The sequence below is a fragment of the Choloepus didactylus genome, chromosome 5 (genome assembly GCF_015220235.1).
Source record: "Choloepus didactylus isolate mChoDid1 chromosome 5, mChoDid1.pri, whole genome shotgun sequence".
Lineage (NCBI taxonomy): Eukaryota > Metazoa > Chordata > Mammalia > Pilosa > Megalonychidae > Choloepus > Choloepus didactylus.
Genome location: NC_051311.1, coordinates 87,657,664 through 87,673,638, shown reverse-complemented (window position 1 = coordinate 87,673,638; position 15,975 = coordinate 87,657,664). Strand labels below are relative to the sequence as shown.

Here is a 15,975-nt window from a genome sequence, read left to right as displayed (position 1 = left end):
ACCTGGCTACCCTAACCAGAGAACGTTTATTTCTTCATGCAGCTTTGATCTATTGTCTAGTGTCCATTCCTTTCAACCTGCAGAACTCTCTTTAGTATCTCTTCAGGGATGGTCTAGCTTTTGTTTATCTGAGAATGTCTTAATCTCTCCCTCAATTTTGAAAGAAAATTTTGCCCAATATAGAATTCTTGTTTGACAGTTTTTTGCTTTCAGCACTATAAATACGTCATCCTACTGCCACCTTGCCTTCATGGTTTCCAGTGAACAACTAGCACTTACTCCTCCTGAGGCTTCCTTGGATGTGACATGGTGCTTTACTCTTGGGGTTTTGGGGATTCTCTATCTTTGGCATTCGTCAGTCTAGGTCTATATGAGTTTATTCTGTTTGGAGTTTGAGTGTCTTGGATGTGTATATTTATGTCTTTTGTTAAATTTAAGAAGTTTTCAGCCATTGTTTCTTTGAATATTCTCTCTGTCCTATTCTCTTTTCTCCTTCTGGGACACGACATATTAAAATTTATGAAATGTAGCAATGGTGGTACTGAGAGGGAAATTTATAGCTCTAAATGCATACATTAAAAAGGAAGAAAGAGTTAAAGTCAAAAAACTAATGCAACAACTGAAGAAGCTAGAAAATGATCAGGAAACTAATCCTAAAGCAAGTAAAAGAAATAGCTAGGGTTAAGGCAGAAATAAATGATATGGAAAAAGAAAAACCACAGAGACAATAAATAAAACCAATAAATAAAACTTCTTCTTTGAGAAGATCAACAAGATCGACAAACTTTTAGCTAAACTGACAAAGTCAAAAAGAGAGAAGACCCAAATAAACAAAATAATAAATGAGAGGGGGGATTTTACTATGGATCCTGAAGAAATAAAAAATATCATAAGAGGATAGCATGAACAACTCTATGCCAATAAACTAGATAATTTAGAGGAAATGGATAATTTACTGGAAACACACTGTTCTAGTTTGCTAATGCTGCCAGAATGCAAAATACCAGAAATGGATTGCCTTTTACAAAGGAGGTTTATTGGTTACACAGTTATAGTCTTAAGGCCATAAAGTGTCCAGGGTAACGCATCAACAATCGGGTACCTTCACTGGAGAATAGCCAATAGCACCCAGAAAACCTGTTAGCTGGGAAGGCACATAACTGGTGTCTGCTCCAAGTTCTGGTTTCAAAATGGCTTTCTCCCAGGACATTCCTCTCTAGGCTGCAGCATCTCCTCAAAATGTCACTCTCAGTTGTTCTTGGGGTGTTTGTCCTCTCTTAGCTTCTCTGGAGCTAGAGTCTGCTTTCGATGGCCGTCTTCAAACTCTCTCTCATATGCAGCTCCTCTCTCAGCTCCTGTGCATTCTTCAAAGTGTCCCCCTTGACTGTAGCAAGCTTGCTCTTTCTGTCTGAGCTTACATAGTACTCCAGTAACTAATCAAGGCCCATGCTGAATGGGCAGGGCCACACCTTCATGGAAATTATCCAATGAAAGATCTTGCCCACAGTTGAGTGATCACATCTCCACGGAAATATCCAATCAAAAGTCTCCCACCCAATCAACACCAATATGTTTCCTGCCCACACAAGACTGCATCAAAGATAATGGTGTTTGGGGGGACATAATAACATTCAAACTGGCACACACATGAACAACCTAGATTGAATAAAAAGAAACAGAAGAACGCAACAAACCAATTACAATTAAAGAGATTTAATCAGTTTTCAAAAAGCTTCCTACAAATAAAACCTCAGACCCAGATGGCTTTACAGGGGCATTCTGCCAATCTTTCCAAAAAGAACTGACACCATTCCTTCTTAAACGCTTTTGAAAAATTGAAGAAAATGGAACACTAACTCATTTTATGAAGCCAACACTGCATTAGTACCAAAACCAGATAAAGATGTTACAAGAAAGGAAAACTACAGGCCAATTTCCCTAGTTAATATAGATGCAAAAATCTTTAAAAAAAAAATACTTGCAAACTGAATTCAAAAAGACTTATTATAAAAATTATACACCCTGACCAAGTGGGTTTCATCCCAGGCATCCCAGGGTGGTTCAACATAAGAAAATCAATTAATGTAATAAAACACATTAACAAATCAGAAGGGAAAAATCAAATGATCATCTCAATAGATGCTGAAAAAGCACTCAACAAAATCCAGCATCCTTTTATGATAAAAACACCTCAAAAGTTAGGAACTGAAGAAAACTTCCTCAGTATGATAAAGGCCATGTATGAAAACCCCACAGCCGGTACAGTTTTCAATGGCGAGAGACTGAAAGTTTTCCCTCTAAGATCAGGAACGAGACAAGGATGCCCGGTGTCACCATTATTATTCAACATTGTGCTAAAAGTTCTAGCCAGAGCAATCTGGCAAGAAAAAGAAATAAATGGCATCCAAATTGGAAAGGAAGAAGCAAAACTCTCATTATTTGCAGATGATATGATCTTATACTATACTTCGAAAGCCCAAAGACACACCTCCTTGAACTAATAAACAAATTCAGCAAAGTGGCGAGATATAAGATTAATGCACACAAGTCAGTAATGTTTCTGTATAGTAGAAATGACCTACCTGAAGAGACACTCAAGAAAAAGATTCCATTCTCAATAGCAACTAAAAAAATTAAGTACCTAGGAATAAACTTAACCAAGGATGTAAAAGACTTCTATACAGAAAATTATATAACTCTTCTAAAAGAAATAGAAGGTGACCTAAAGAGTTGGAGAGTTATTCCATGTTCATGGATAGGAAGGCTAAATACAGTTAAGCTGTCAATTCCAAACTCATCTACAGATTTAATGCAATTCTCATCAAAATTCCAACAATCTACTTGCAGACTTGGAAAAGCTAGTCATTAAATTTATTTGGAAGGGAAAGATGCCTCAAATTGCTAAAAATATTCTAAAAAAGAAAAACGAAGTGGGAAGACGTTACACTGCCTGACTTTGAAATCTACTATAAAGCCACAGTATTCAAAACAGCAAGGTATTGGCACAAGGATAGACATATCGATCAATGGAATAGAATTGAGAATTCGGAAATAGACCCACAGATCTATGGTCAACTGACTTTTGATGAGGCCCCCAAATCCACAGAATTGGGACATAACAGCTCCTTAAATAAATGGGGCTGGGAGAATTGGATATCTATATCTAAAAGAATGAAAGAGGATCCCTATCTTATGTCCTATACAAAAATTAACTCAATGTGGGATCCTGTCTTCCTTTCAAGTTGCAGAATACCCTTCAGTAATTCTTGTAGGGCAGGTCTTTTGTCAACAAACTCTCTCAGTTTCTGTTTATCTGTGAATATTCTAAACTCTTCCTCATTTTTGAAGGACTGTTTTGCTGGATAAAGAATCTGGGGATGGCAATTTTTCTCTTTTAGTACCTTACATATCTCATATCACTGTCTTCTTGCCTCCATGGTTTCTGATGTGAAATCAGCACTTAGTCTCATTGAGGACCCCCTGTATGTGGCAAATCATTTTCTCTTGCTGTTTTTACAATTCTCTCTTTATCTTTGCCATTTGACACTCTGGTTAGTACATGTCTTGGAATAGGGATATTAGGGTTTATTCTGTTTGGAATTCTCTGTACTTCTTTGATATGTATATTTATGTCTTTCATAAGAAATGGGAAATTTTAAGCCATTATTTTCTCAAATATTCTTTCTGTCCCTTTTCCCTTCTCTTGACCTTCTGGGACACCCATGACATATGTGTTTGTGCACTTGGTGCTGTCACTCAGATCTCTGAGGAACTGCTCAATGTTTTATTCTTTAATCTCTTCTGCTCACTATATGATTTCAATTGTCCTGTCTTCTAGTTTTCTGTCTTGTCTTCTAGTTTCTTCTGCCTGTTGAAATCTGCTTTTGTATGCTTTTGCTCTATTTGCTTTTTTTTGTATACCTCTAGTGTATTTTTAATCTCTACTATTGTGCCTTTCATCCTATAACTTATGTTTTTATAAATTCAAATTCTTCCATATGCTCAAACATTGTCTTTGTAATATCCTTTATTTTTTAGGCACACTTTCCTTCAACTCCTTGATTTGATTTAGGAGATTGATTTGAACTTCTTCGATTAATTGTTCCAACTTCTGAGTCTCCCATGCAGTTTTAATTTATTCTCCTGACTGAGCCATATCTTCCTCTTAGTATGGCTTGTAATTTTTTACTGATGTCTGGCATCTTGGGCATCTGACTATCTTGACAAGGTAATTCAGCAGGTCATCTGCTCCCTAGTATCTAGGATTGTATTGTTGATTGGTTTTGCAAGCCTAGTATTGAAGTCTCTTCTTTGACGCTTGGTCCAACTTATTCTGAACCTTTAGGACAGCCCTAGTCTAATTGATCAGATTTTTTCAGCTTTTTTCATCTGATTCTTGCCCTGGATATGCAGTACAATTTTTAAGACTGCAGTTTTTGCATAATTGTTTCTCCCATGAGAAAGCTCCTTCTCCTCTGTTCCTTGTTCAGAAATCTTGATCTTTTCTATTTGCATAAAATTTTCTCCCCAGCTTATATGATTGCTTCAATTCTCTGCCTCACTTAGTGCCCCATTTCTTAACACTTCTCAGTTCTGGGACCCTCCTGTCTTACAGTTCATTTTAACCCCCACCCTTTTTTCTTCTATGAGGCTTTTCTGCCTCCAGTTTCTACCCTGTTAGGATATCCCACAGGGAGCCAGATGGGGTCAATCTAGAAAGGTGGGTCACTCCAGAAAAGTCTGTTTTGTGTTTAGGTGATCCAGCTGACAGCAACTGGAGTGAGTGAGTGTACTACTCAGCAGCAGCTCTTCTGCTCCAGTCTCTCCCTTCCTCCCTCCCTCCCTCTCTCTTTCTCTTCCCCCTCCTCCACCAGCCCCCCAATCCTTTTGTATGCAGCACTCCTCAGTGGCTTGTATTCCATTATGGGTCTCTGTGGACTTGGGTCTTTGTGCCTGGATATGCATGGGGTTCTAACTCAGTGGTGTAAGTGGCTTTATCATCTATGTCCCTGCTGGGAGGGAGGGATCCAGTCTTCTGCCTCTGAGCAACTCCCAAGCTGCAGGGGACCAAGTGAGGAAAAGGAAAGAGGAATGGCATGTCAGGACAGAAGTTTCCTACCTGGTATTTTTCTCTTTCTTCAGTTCAGCATTTGTGGAGTCCTCCACTCTCTACCATCCTACAGAGTTCTAAGCAAGTGGGCTTTGTCCTTTAATTGGCTGAATCTCCACAGAGACATTTACCGGCAGTATCTTACATTGCCATACTGATGATTTCATTAAGTGCTACTGTTTTTGATAAAAATAGTGGGGAAAAAAATGGAAGAAATTCTAAGAATTCATTTCTCTTCTTAAGATTGGGGAGAGGTAGTCTTATAATTTAAGAGGCCTAAAGCAGTGTCCTCTCTGAGCCAGTTTCCCTATCTGACATGAAAGGGCTGGGCATGGGAGCATGCTCTAAAACCAAGCTTTGGAAACTGAGCTCCCCATACTGGCCTTCGTCACATTTCTTGCACTCTAAGGGCAGTAAAAGGGACAAGAGACTGCCCCTGCCTTCCACATTCATGGTTCTAAGAAGCATAGACAGTGGCCTGAAATGGAACCAACTCAGCAACCCTTAGCTTCTGAAGAGGCCATGAGCCATCATAGGAAGTCAACAAGACATTTTTGTGCAGAATCCTGGACATGAGCACACCACTCCCAATGATGACAATGATATCCTTCAGGGTGCCTCCAATAGCTTGTCTCTTTGGTTAGGGCTAGCCATTGGCATCTGAGGCTCCTGAGGCCTCCCCCACTTCTCATCTTCAGTCTAGGAGGAAGATGAGTACCTTTGTCCTTCGGGTTACCTGGCCAGGAATGGTAGCACCCTGTTTCCAGGATGTGGGCCGCTATGACCTAACAGGGGACAGGGGACCCTCTCAGAGTCCATGTGTCATGTTCCCACTGCCCAGGGATGATGGGAGGTCAGCAGGAGTCAGATGCAGTAGCTACCCAACACCAACATATGCTGGGCTATTTCTTTCTGCTCAGCCTCAGGGATGAGCCAGCAAAGCTCAGGCTGTATGAGTGGCCTCTTCTTGGGACCAGGACTGCTGGGCAGGAGAGGAGCTTCCTCTACTAAGTTCTCAGGCTGCTCCACCCCAGTCTTAGTGGCAATGCATAACTTGCTTGACTTGTCTTCATTTCTTAAACATGGTCAGACAAAAACTGCACACTGTTTTCCCAGTTGAAGTAGGCAAACCAGAGCCAGATCAGCTCTGGCAGCCTTCCACCAAGTCTGTGACCCACAGCAGCACCCCATGTCACAGGAGGCTAGATAGCAGCTGCCAGCATTAGGTCTGTGTGGGTTGGCATTCCTCTGGTGTCTCTTGAAGATAAGAACAGATAAGCAGGCAAGTCAGTGTGCGGGCACTATGGCCAGGTTCAGAAGCAGCACTCCTGCACAGTGGTTCCCAGGGCAAACATCTGGCTAGCAGAGTAGATACTGTCTCACCCCACCACATAGAAAACTAAAGGAAAGGCCAGACACATGGGCCAGGAATTGTAGATGATGCATCTTCTCACTGGGGGCTTCAAGAAGGCACTTTCAGTCAAGCTCCTGCACTAGTTGGCTGGGACCTGAATTCCCCATATCTGCAGTTGCTCTCCTACAATTCTCAAGTAGAATGAGATGCGGGCACAGGTACAGTTGATCCAAAAACTGTGAGGACCTAGTCATTGTGGAGCTCGTGCCCCCAGCTCGAGGGCCTCTGCAGGCAAGGCATTCCAGCCAGCATAGGAGGTGGGCAGTGGGCCAGCTGCCCCACCAGGCTCTATGAGGTTCACAGGCCATGGCAGAGAGCCATCTGAGTTGCTGCTACTTCCCCTTTCAGAGCTGCAGTTTATGCTGGAAGAACTGGTTTGCTTGTTTGACTGTTGCCACCACCGCTGCCATCAGGGGACAAGGAAGGCTGAGGGTACAGCCATGCCACCCTTCTGCAATGCCCACTATGGCCTCCATTCTTAGTGTTTTTAACAGTAACTCCTTATATAGTCTTAGGTTACTATATTAACTTTGGAAATTTTGTTTCTTTTTTTTTTCCTTTACATTTTGCTGATTTAAAAAATCTATCCTTATTCCTAAGGGGTCCCTCTTCTTCATCTAATTTGCTTGAAAGTGGGAAGCTAGAGTTCCCATGTTAGAGTTGGGAAACTTCCCTATGAGTTAAGTACGTGCTTTAGCACATGGACATTGTAACATCAATTACACCAGCTCAGAGGATGTTTTCATTTCCTCCCTTGTCCTTAGTTATATTTCAAACTATTAAATTTCTCAAATATTTGATGAGTTGATTTTAAAAAGAGGTGTTACTACATATATACTTATCTGAAAATAAGGACAGATACATTTAAACAATAGAATGGATTCAATGGTAATGCCACAACTGGACATCAGACTGAACCCTTACCAAATCTCCTATCAAAGAGATAACAGCTTGAGATGGGTCCCCTTTTAGACAGTTAACATATACCCAAAAAGCTGGGAACAAAATCAAATCTTGTTTTTAAATGAGAGATGAAAAAGAACAGCAATCAGAAATAAAAGCTGGCTTTATAATTCAAAGTTGTATTGCTCAGGCAACCTGTATTCCTGCTACAGAGCCCTTCAGTAGCCTTTCTCATTAACTTCTTCTTGATCTTCTTCCATGCTCCTGTCATTTAAATCAAAATCTCTGCCTGGAACATGGGGTTTGGTAACTTATAAGGGGTGGGGAAGGTAAACAATGTGCTAATAATGGATCCTTTAATCACATCTATTAAAAAGGTTATTGTGATGGTTAGGTCCGTGTGCCAACTTGGCCAGGTGATAGTACCCAGCTGTCTGGTCAAGCAAACACTGGCCTAACAATTGCTGTGAGGATGTTTGAGGCTGGTTAATAAACCAACAGACTGGTTTATTAATTCACCAGTCAATTGACTGCAGTGGTGACTGATGACTCACCAAAGGGTGTGCCTTCCACAATGAGAGAATGCAATTGGCTGGATTTAATCCAATTAATCAGTTGAAGACTTATAAGCAAGACAGATGGAGGACCTTCACTTCTTCTTCGGCTGCCCAGTGAAGCATTTCCTGAGGAGTTCGCCGAAGTTGCCGGTTCATTTCCTGAGGAGTTCATCGGACATCTTCCTTGGAGTTGACAGTGTGCTGACTGCTCTACAGAATTTGGACTCATGCATACCCACAGTTGAGTGAGTCACTTTTACAATTTGATAGTCAGAGACACCTCTCATTGACTCTGTTTCCCTAGAGAACCCTAACTAATACAGTTATCCTCCCAGAGAACTCCTGCTTTATTTCTTATCAGAGAACCTCATGCTTTTAAAACACAGATGGAATTTCTACCTACCCACAACCTAAAAAATGGCCTTGTTAATGAAATTTAGAGCCACAAGAAGGAAAAAACTGTTCACCCTCAGGTATACCGAGTATTCCCCATTTTCCAATAATTTATTGATCAACAAAAAAATCTTCATATATATATATATAAAAGTATGGAGGATAAAGCCTTTGAATCAGGGATACTTGGGTATAATACAGACTGAGTTTTAAACTGCAAAATTTTCAAAAGAAATGCGAGATTATTATTCTCAGGGATTTAGAATAACTAAAATCCTAGCATCCTAGTATTAATACTTTAAGTTAAGAAATAGAATTAAAAAAAAATAACTGGCAAGATATATATTTGTATATACACAGGTACTGTCACAATTTTTGAAAGATGTAAACATAAATGCAACTCAATCTATAATCTTGCATACATTATTAATTTTCATAGTAAATAAGTTCTTTATAGTCTAAAGTAAACTTCAGTTGCAAGTCTTAATAAAAATTTATATTATTGAACTCCAAGTTAATGAAACTCTCTGTATACATTAATCTTAATAGCAGTATTTATAATGTCAAATAAGAAAAAAAGTTAACTACCTGATTGAGAGCAACTGATTATCTAAAAAATTAAAAATTTTATTTTGCAAAATCTGGAACTATTATGTTAGCCATTTGACATCTGTGTCAGATGTTGAATGACTATAATTGTATTTAAAAGGAATCTCAAGGAGGCAGTTCTAAACAGTATTGTTTGTATGTGGCCTGATCTTCCATTTTGATAGTGGATTTATCAATTCCTCTTTGTAATTCTATATATTTTTGTTTTATTAGATTGAGGCTGTTCTGTAAAGTGTATGACAAATCTAATGCTGTCTCTGTAAATCATTCCTTTTTCATTATATGATACTCCTAATCCCTAATAATGCCTTTTTTCCTTAAAATCTATTTTGTCTAATGTTAATACAGCTATATCAGCTTTCTTCGGATTGGTATTTGCCTGGAATATTTTTTTCTCCAACCTTTAACTTTCATCCTTCATATGCTCTTATGTTTCAGGTACGTTGCATAAAGCTGTAAACTGAGAAACGTCAAGGTCCAGTTCAGTCTATTTACATTTATTGTGATTAGTGATATATTTGGAATTATTTTACCATCTCACTATATACTTTCTACATGTCATGATTTTTTCTTTTTTGGCTTCATTTTATCCTTTGTCTTTTTCTGCCTTTTATTGAGCTACTACTTTTTTTTCTATGCCTTTTCCCATCAACTTATTTAAAATTACATATTCTATTATTATTCTTTCAGTGGTCATAATTAAACTGGTAAAATTCATGCTTGACTTAAGTCAAAGAAATCTATGGCTTTACAGTCCCCTACTGAACAATGTAAGCAATTCAGAATGCTTTAACATTCATCATCCCTTTCTCATCTTACATCTTAATGTGGTCCTGTATTTTAGTTCCACATTTTTAATGGATCCCAAATTAGTTACTATTATTTCTTGTTTTAGTCAAGTAAGGCTTAGATTTACCTCTATGATTATCAATTGTTTTAGCATTGCTTATGCATTCCAATACTTGTTTTAGAATTAGATTTTCTCTTTCTGAGTTCAGCCATTAAATAGCTTCCCTCTAGTTACTGCTCAATGGGTACAGAGTTTCTGTTTGGGCTGATGAAAGCCTTTGGAAATGGATGGTGATGATGGTTGTATAACATTGTGAACTTAATTAATGCTGATGAATTATACACTTAAAAAGGGTGAAAATGGCAAATTTCATGTTGAATATATATATTTAACCAAAAATGAAAAAAAAAAAGCAAGATCATAAATTCATCAGTTGAGAGTGAGGACAGGGAAGAGGCCTTAGAGGGTTGAGGAGACAGAGGGTGTGAAACAGTCAGCTAAGTGAGTGGGGGAACAAATGAACTAGGGAAATGAGTATGAACACATTTAAAGTGAAACTAGTCAGTATGGTTGCACATCTTTCTCAACCAGGTTAGCCTGGGATTTGGATTTAAACAAATGTCTACCCAGAAAAGATGTATAGAGGAAAAAAGGGCAAGAAAGGAACAATAATGATGAGACCAGCATATGATCTATTCTGGAGAAAGTTCCGTGAGCACTAGAGACGAATGTGTATCCTGGTGATTTGGGATGTGATGTTCTATATATGTCTGTTAAATCAAATTCATGTATCAGATTGTTTAGGTTTTCAGTTTCCTTATTGGTCTTCTGTCTGGTTGATCTATCTACAGGAGAGACTGATGTGTTGAAGTCTCCCACAATTATTGTGGAAACATCCATTGCTTCCTTTAGTTTGGCAGTGTTTGTCTCATGTATTTTGTGGCACCATGATTGGGTGCATAAACATTCATGATTGTTATTTCTTCTTGTTGAATTGTCCCCTTTATTAGTATGTAGTGGCCTTCTTTGTCTCTCCTAACATCCTTGCATTTAAACTCTATTTTATCTGAGATTAATATTGCTACTCCGCCTTTCTTTTGGCTGTAGCTTGCATGAAATATTTTTTCCATCTTTTCACTTCAATTTCTTTGTGCCCCTGTGTCTAAGATGAGCCTCTTGTATGCAACATATTGATGGTTCATATTTTTTTATCCATTCTGCCAATCAATATCTTTCAATTGGGGAGTTTAATCCATTTACATTCAATGTTATTACTATGAAGGCATTTCTTGAATCACCTATAGTATCCTTTGGTTTATGTTTGTCAGATATATTTTTTCCTTCTCTCTCTCTTAATGTCCTTTAATGAACCAATATTGAAGCTCTTTAGTACTGAACCTTTCTCCATATCTCTCTCTCCTTTCTTTATTTCTCTGTCGGTAGGGCTCCGTTTAGCATCTCAAGTAGGGCAAAGTCTCTCAGCATTTGTTTGTCTGTGAAAAATTTAAGCTCTCCCTCAAAACTGAAGGAGAGCTTTGCTGGATAAAGTATTCTTGGTTGGAAATTTTTCTCTCTCAGAATTTTAAATATGTCCTGCCACTGCCTCTTGCCTCCATGGTGGCTGCTGAGTAGTCACTACTTAGTCTTATGTTGTTTCCTTTGTATGTGGTAAATTTCTTTCTTTTGCTGCTTTCAGAACTTGCTCCTTCTCTTCAGTATATGACAGTCTGATCAGAATATGTCTTGGAGTGGGTTTATTTGGATTTATTCTATTTGGAGTTCGCTGGGCATTTATGCTTTGTGTATTTATATTGTGTAGAAGGTTTGGGAAGTTTTCCCCAACAATTTCTTTGAATACACTTTCTAGACCTTTACCCTTCTCTTCCCCTTCTGGGACACCAATGAGTCTTAAATTTGGATGTTTTATTTTATCTATCATATCCCTGAGGTCCATTTCAAGTTTTTCAATTTTTTTCCCCATTCTTTCTTTAGTTCTTTCATTTTCCATTCTGTGGTCCTCAAGGTTGCTGATTCATTTTTCAGCTTCCTCTAGTCTTGTACTATGAGTATCCAGAATCTTTTTAATTTGGTCAACAGTTTCTTTTATTCCAAAAGATCATCTATATTTTTATTTACTCTTGCAATTCCTTCTTTATGCTCTTCTAGGGTCTTCTTCATGTCCTCTGTATCTTGTGCCATGCTCTTCTTCATGTCCTTTATATCCTGTGCCATGCTCTCATTGTTTGTCTTTAATTCTTTGATTAATTGCTCCAAATACTGTGTCTCCTCTGATCTTTTGATTTGGGTGTTTGGGTTTGGGTTGTCCATATCATCTGGTTTTATCATATGCTTTAAAATTTTCTGTTGTTTTTGGCCTCTTGGCATTTGCTTTACTTGATAGGGTACTTTTAGGATATGTAGGATTATTCAAGGATGAGTATCTAATTTGTCAGATCTACAGCTTGGTGGCATACACTTTCTCTAACCAGCAGAAGGCATCCATGAGTCACCTATTCCCCTCAAGTCAGTTCTCCCCAACTTTGTCTTTGTGGTATGTGGGGGTCTGATTCTTTTGGGGTCCAATTGGTGCACCAAGTTTGGGTGTGTGGTTGGTGCTGTCACCCTGACTGTGGGGCGTGTGTCTGAGCAGTTAGGGAGGGAGGGAAGCTTTAATAATCAAAGGTGTTCCTGGAGATTTAAGGCTGTTGCAAGAATCTAAACCTTCATTTCAGTTTTGCCACAGATTGTCTCTGCCACTGACCCACAAGTCTTTGGTATTGGCATATGGTCCTTGGGATTTCCGAGTGGGTCCCTCTTCCAAGCCGTGCCCTTCTAGGGCCTCTGCTGAGGGAAGGTTGTGCTAAGTCACAAGTGTGCGCCATCTCCCAAGGGAAGTTCTGGGCCGCCAGGCCATGTAAGTACATTCCCAGCCTGCTGTAAGGATGGCTGAATGGGGCGTGCCAGTTTCCCCCTTTTCGCACAGCTCTGCCTTCCCAGCTCCGGGACAATTAGCTGTGGGTGTGAGAAAGGCTATTGTTCATGACCGACACTGTGGCATGTGCATGTGCCACTGGAAACCCCCCCATCACACTGGGTTTCTTGGCGCGGCTCTGGGCTGTGGTCCCGGCACTGGGCAGGAGTGTTCCCAGCCCACGAGGAAGATGGCTGCAAGGGGCGTGGTTTTTTTACTCGTGTGGCTCACCTCTACTTGCCTCGCTCTGAGACAATTAGCAGCGGGTGCGTGAAAGGCTATCTTCCATGCCAGATATTGAGATGTTCACACAGCCCATTCCTGCCGTGCTTCACTGTGCAGTTTTCACTGCCGTATCTGCAGCCGCTTTTGGGTTTTTCTTTAAAAAAGAACTAGTCCACCTCGAAACGCCAACCCTCGGTTTCCCCACACCACAGCATGGCTGCTGGATATTCAGTAGCTTACTCACTCGTTTCAGAATGCAGACTCCTGGTTTCACCAAGTCCATGGTCCCTGTGGATTTAGCAGACCTTGTCCAGCTGGTGTATCGCTGGAACTGGTGTTCTGGGTCACTTTCTGGCTTTTATCTAGTATTTTTCACAGAGGTGTTTTTTTTGCCCTGTTTCACCTAGCCGCCATCTTAGGTTCTCCCCCTGAGCTCTCTTAAGGGCTCCAGTAAACTAATCAAGACTCACTTTGAATGGGCAAGATCACGCCTCCATAGAAATAATCTAATGGGCAAGATCACATCTCCATAGAAATAATCTACCCATTGTTGGGTGGGTCACAGCTCTGGAAACAACCTAATCAAAAGATACCACCCACAATAAGTATGCACCCACAAACCTGGATTAAAAGAAAATGGCTTAACTACATGGAACCTTGAACAGGGAGTAAGATCTGGTCGGTTTGTACAGGTTAGTGTGAAGTTCAGAGTAATTTGGGCAGAGAATAAAAAGTATTTGCAAAGTCCCCATGAGGGACTGGGGGGGGGAAATGTGGAGATATTAAACTTACCCACTTGGAGTAAATTCGCACAATCTCAAAATAATGACCTGAATTAAAGTTAGCTGCTCAAAGGTGTGCTTTTAAATAGTATAATTTTGTAAGCATATGTGAGGGAATTAAATTATATTCTTATACCTTGGGTATAGGAGTTCTTCTTGATTACTAATGTGCTTGACAAAATGTGAAAACTCCATAGAATTAAAGCTTCCGATTCCAGTAAAAATGGAACAGATAATTTAGACTAATCCCCTTAATGAAAACACATGGAAAAATCAAACAACATATTAAAAAAACTCCTTGATGTTATCGAAATACTAACATGACAGTGAAAAATTATGGCACAAATTCTGATTTCCCAAGTTCTTCTTAAGTCTATTAATTCTATTTCCTAGAATGGGCATACATCCACATCCTATGCCATTTAACTTTGCATTCTGAGTAGGTTGTTTTGGTGAGCCAGACTTACCAGGACACTTTTATCTCTTGTACTTCTGCCATCACAGTGAGATCCTACTCATGCTATCTGCTAAAAGACTAGAGACCAGAACAGAGCAGAGTCTGGTTAAGGTCAGCCTAGATTAGCAGACAGCCAGCAGACAGACAGCCATTTAAGCAAACCCAGCCAAGATCAGCACAGTCGCCTAGCTGTCCCTCATCTGATCCCAGAGGCATGAGAAATAAATGCTTATTATACTACTAAAGTCTTGTGTTTGTCTGTTATGCAGCATTCTTGTGGCCGCAGATAATTGATACAGACTTCAACAGCAACTGATGACCGAGTTTTTAACTTTCTCCTGAAAAAATCTACTGAATAACCATTATTTGACATTGCTCTCTATCTTCAATATGGCTTCGTAAATCTTAGACAGCCTGACAGTTTCATCTACTGCAGACCTGGCACAGCCCCCAGAAAGTCATGCTTTTATAAGAGAGGGAAGCAGGTCAGAAAGCTATCTTTAAAGGAATGGCCCTGAAATAATCAGGGTAACTGACCAACATTAAGATTAGAGGGAAGGAAGAGGGGAAGGTTGTCCAAAGGATCAAACAAGTTGGTAAACCAAAGGGACAGTCATATTTGCATTACAGTTAAAGTGTATTTGGTATAAGAGATTCTACTGATATGTTTCATCCATTTGCACATCATTTAAAAACTCTTCCAAATGATTCTATATTTTCAATAATTCATTTATTCAACTTTAATATCATAGGTTATTAGTTTATGATATTATATGGAGCAGTATTCATGTAGATTGCATTTAAATCTCCACTAAATAATCCTTTAAATCTAAAAAAACTGAACTCATGCCTCCATATCACCATTTAAATATCTCACATACAGGTTTTCTTCAATTATAGGAATGCCAAGTCTCCAAATACCTATGAAATTATACAAAGAACAAAGCATATATTTACAAAGATTAAAAAAAAACAAAAACAAAAACAAAAAAACCCTAGTGTTGGTGAGAACTGTTGACCTCATACATGGCTACTGACCTACACTGAAGTTGAAAAGTTCCCTTAAATGTCATTCCTATTATTGTTTCATATGATCTGCAACTTAATTAAATGCCAATCTACTTTCTCACAGTTCATAACATTTGACATTTACATTAAGATTCTAGATGCCATTCTTAAATCTATCAGATAATAGTTACTACTGGAAAATGCCCTAATAATTCACATTTTAAAAGGAATATTTGCTAGTGTATTTGCCTTCTATTTTTGTTAACAAAAAGGTTTAAGAGCCTATAAATTATAACGGTACCACAACAGTTCCCATATATACCAATAGAACTAATATTTTCATTTCCTTTTAACATACAGAAGACAGTTGCCTTAGGAATGGCTAGTAATATTTTCTTCTAAAGGCCACATTTCAAAACCATATAAAATAAATAACAAATACATCACCAATAAATAATCAGTTTGTTGACTTCAATCATAAAATATCATGATACACACACACACATACACACACACACACACACACACATTTACAGGATATGGCAGCCCGTGGCCTGAGCAAAACAGGCCTGCAGATCTTGATGCACAGCAGTCTGTGTGACTTAGGCAGCTACTGTTTAACCTATTGTCTTTGTAAGCCAGTAAAAAGAAAAACGGTAAACTGACCTTAAAATGTAACTTTAAAACATGAAATGGGAAGCAGACAGGAGGTGAGAGGCTCTTGGCCTCACAAAAGGGCAACAATGCTAATCTAGT

General features: G+C 39.1%; 1 protein-coding gene and 1 pseudogene across 2 annotated transcripts in view; both read right to left on the bottom strand.

Moving 5' to 3' along the window:
• COG5 (component of oligomeric golgi complex 5) overlaps window positions 1–15,975 on the bottom strand; it is a 518,626-nt gene that overhangs the window by 108,545 nt on the left and 394,106 nt on the right. The window lies entirely within an intron of this gene.
• Window positions 5,843–6,832, bottom strand: LOC119534247 (annotated as a pseudogene).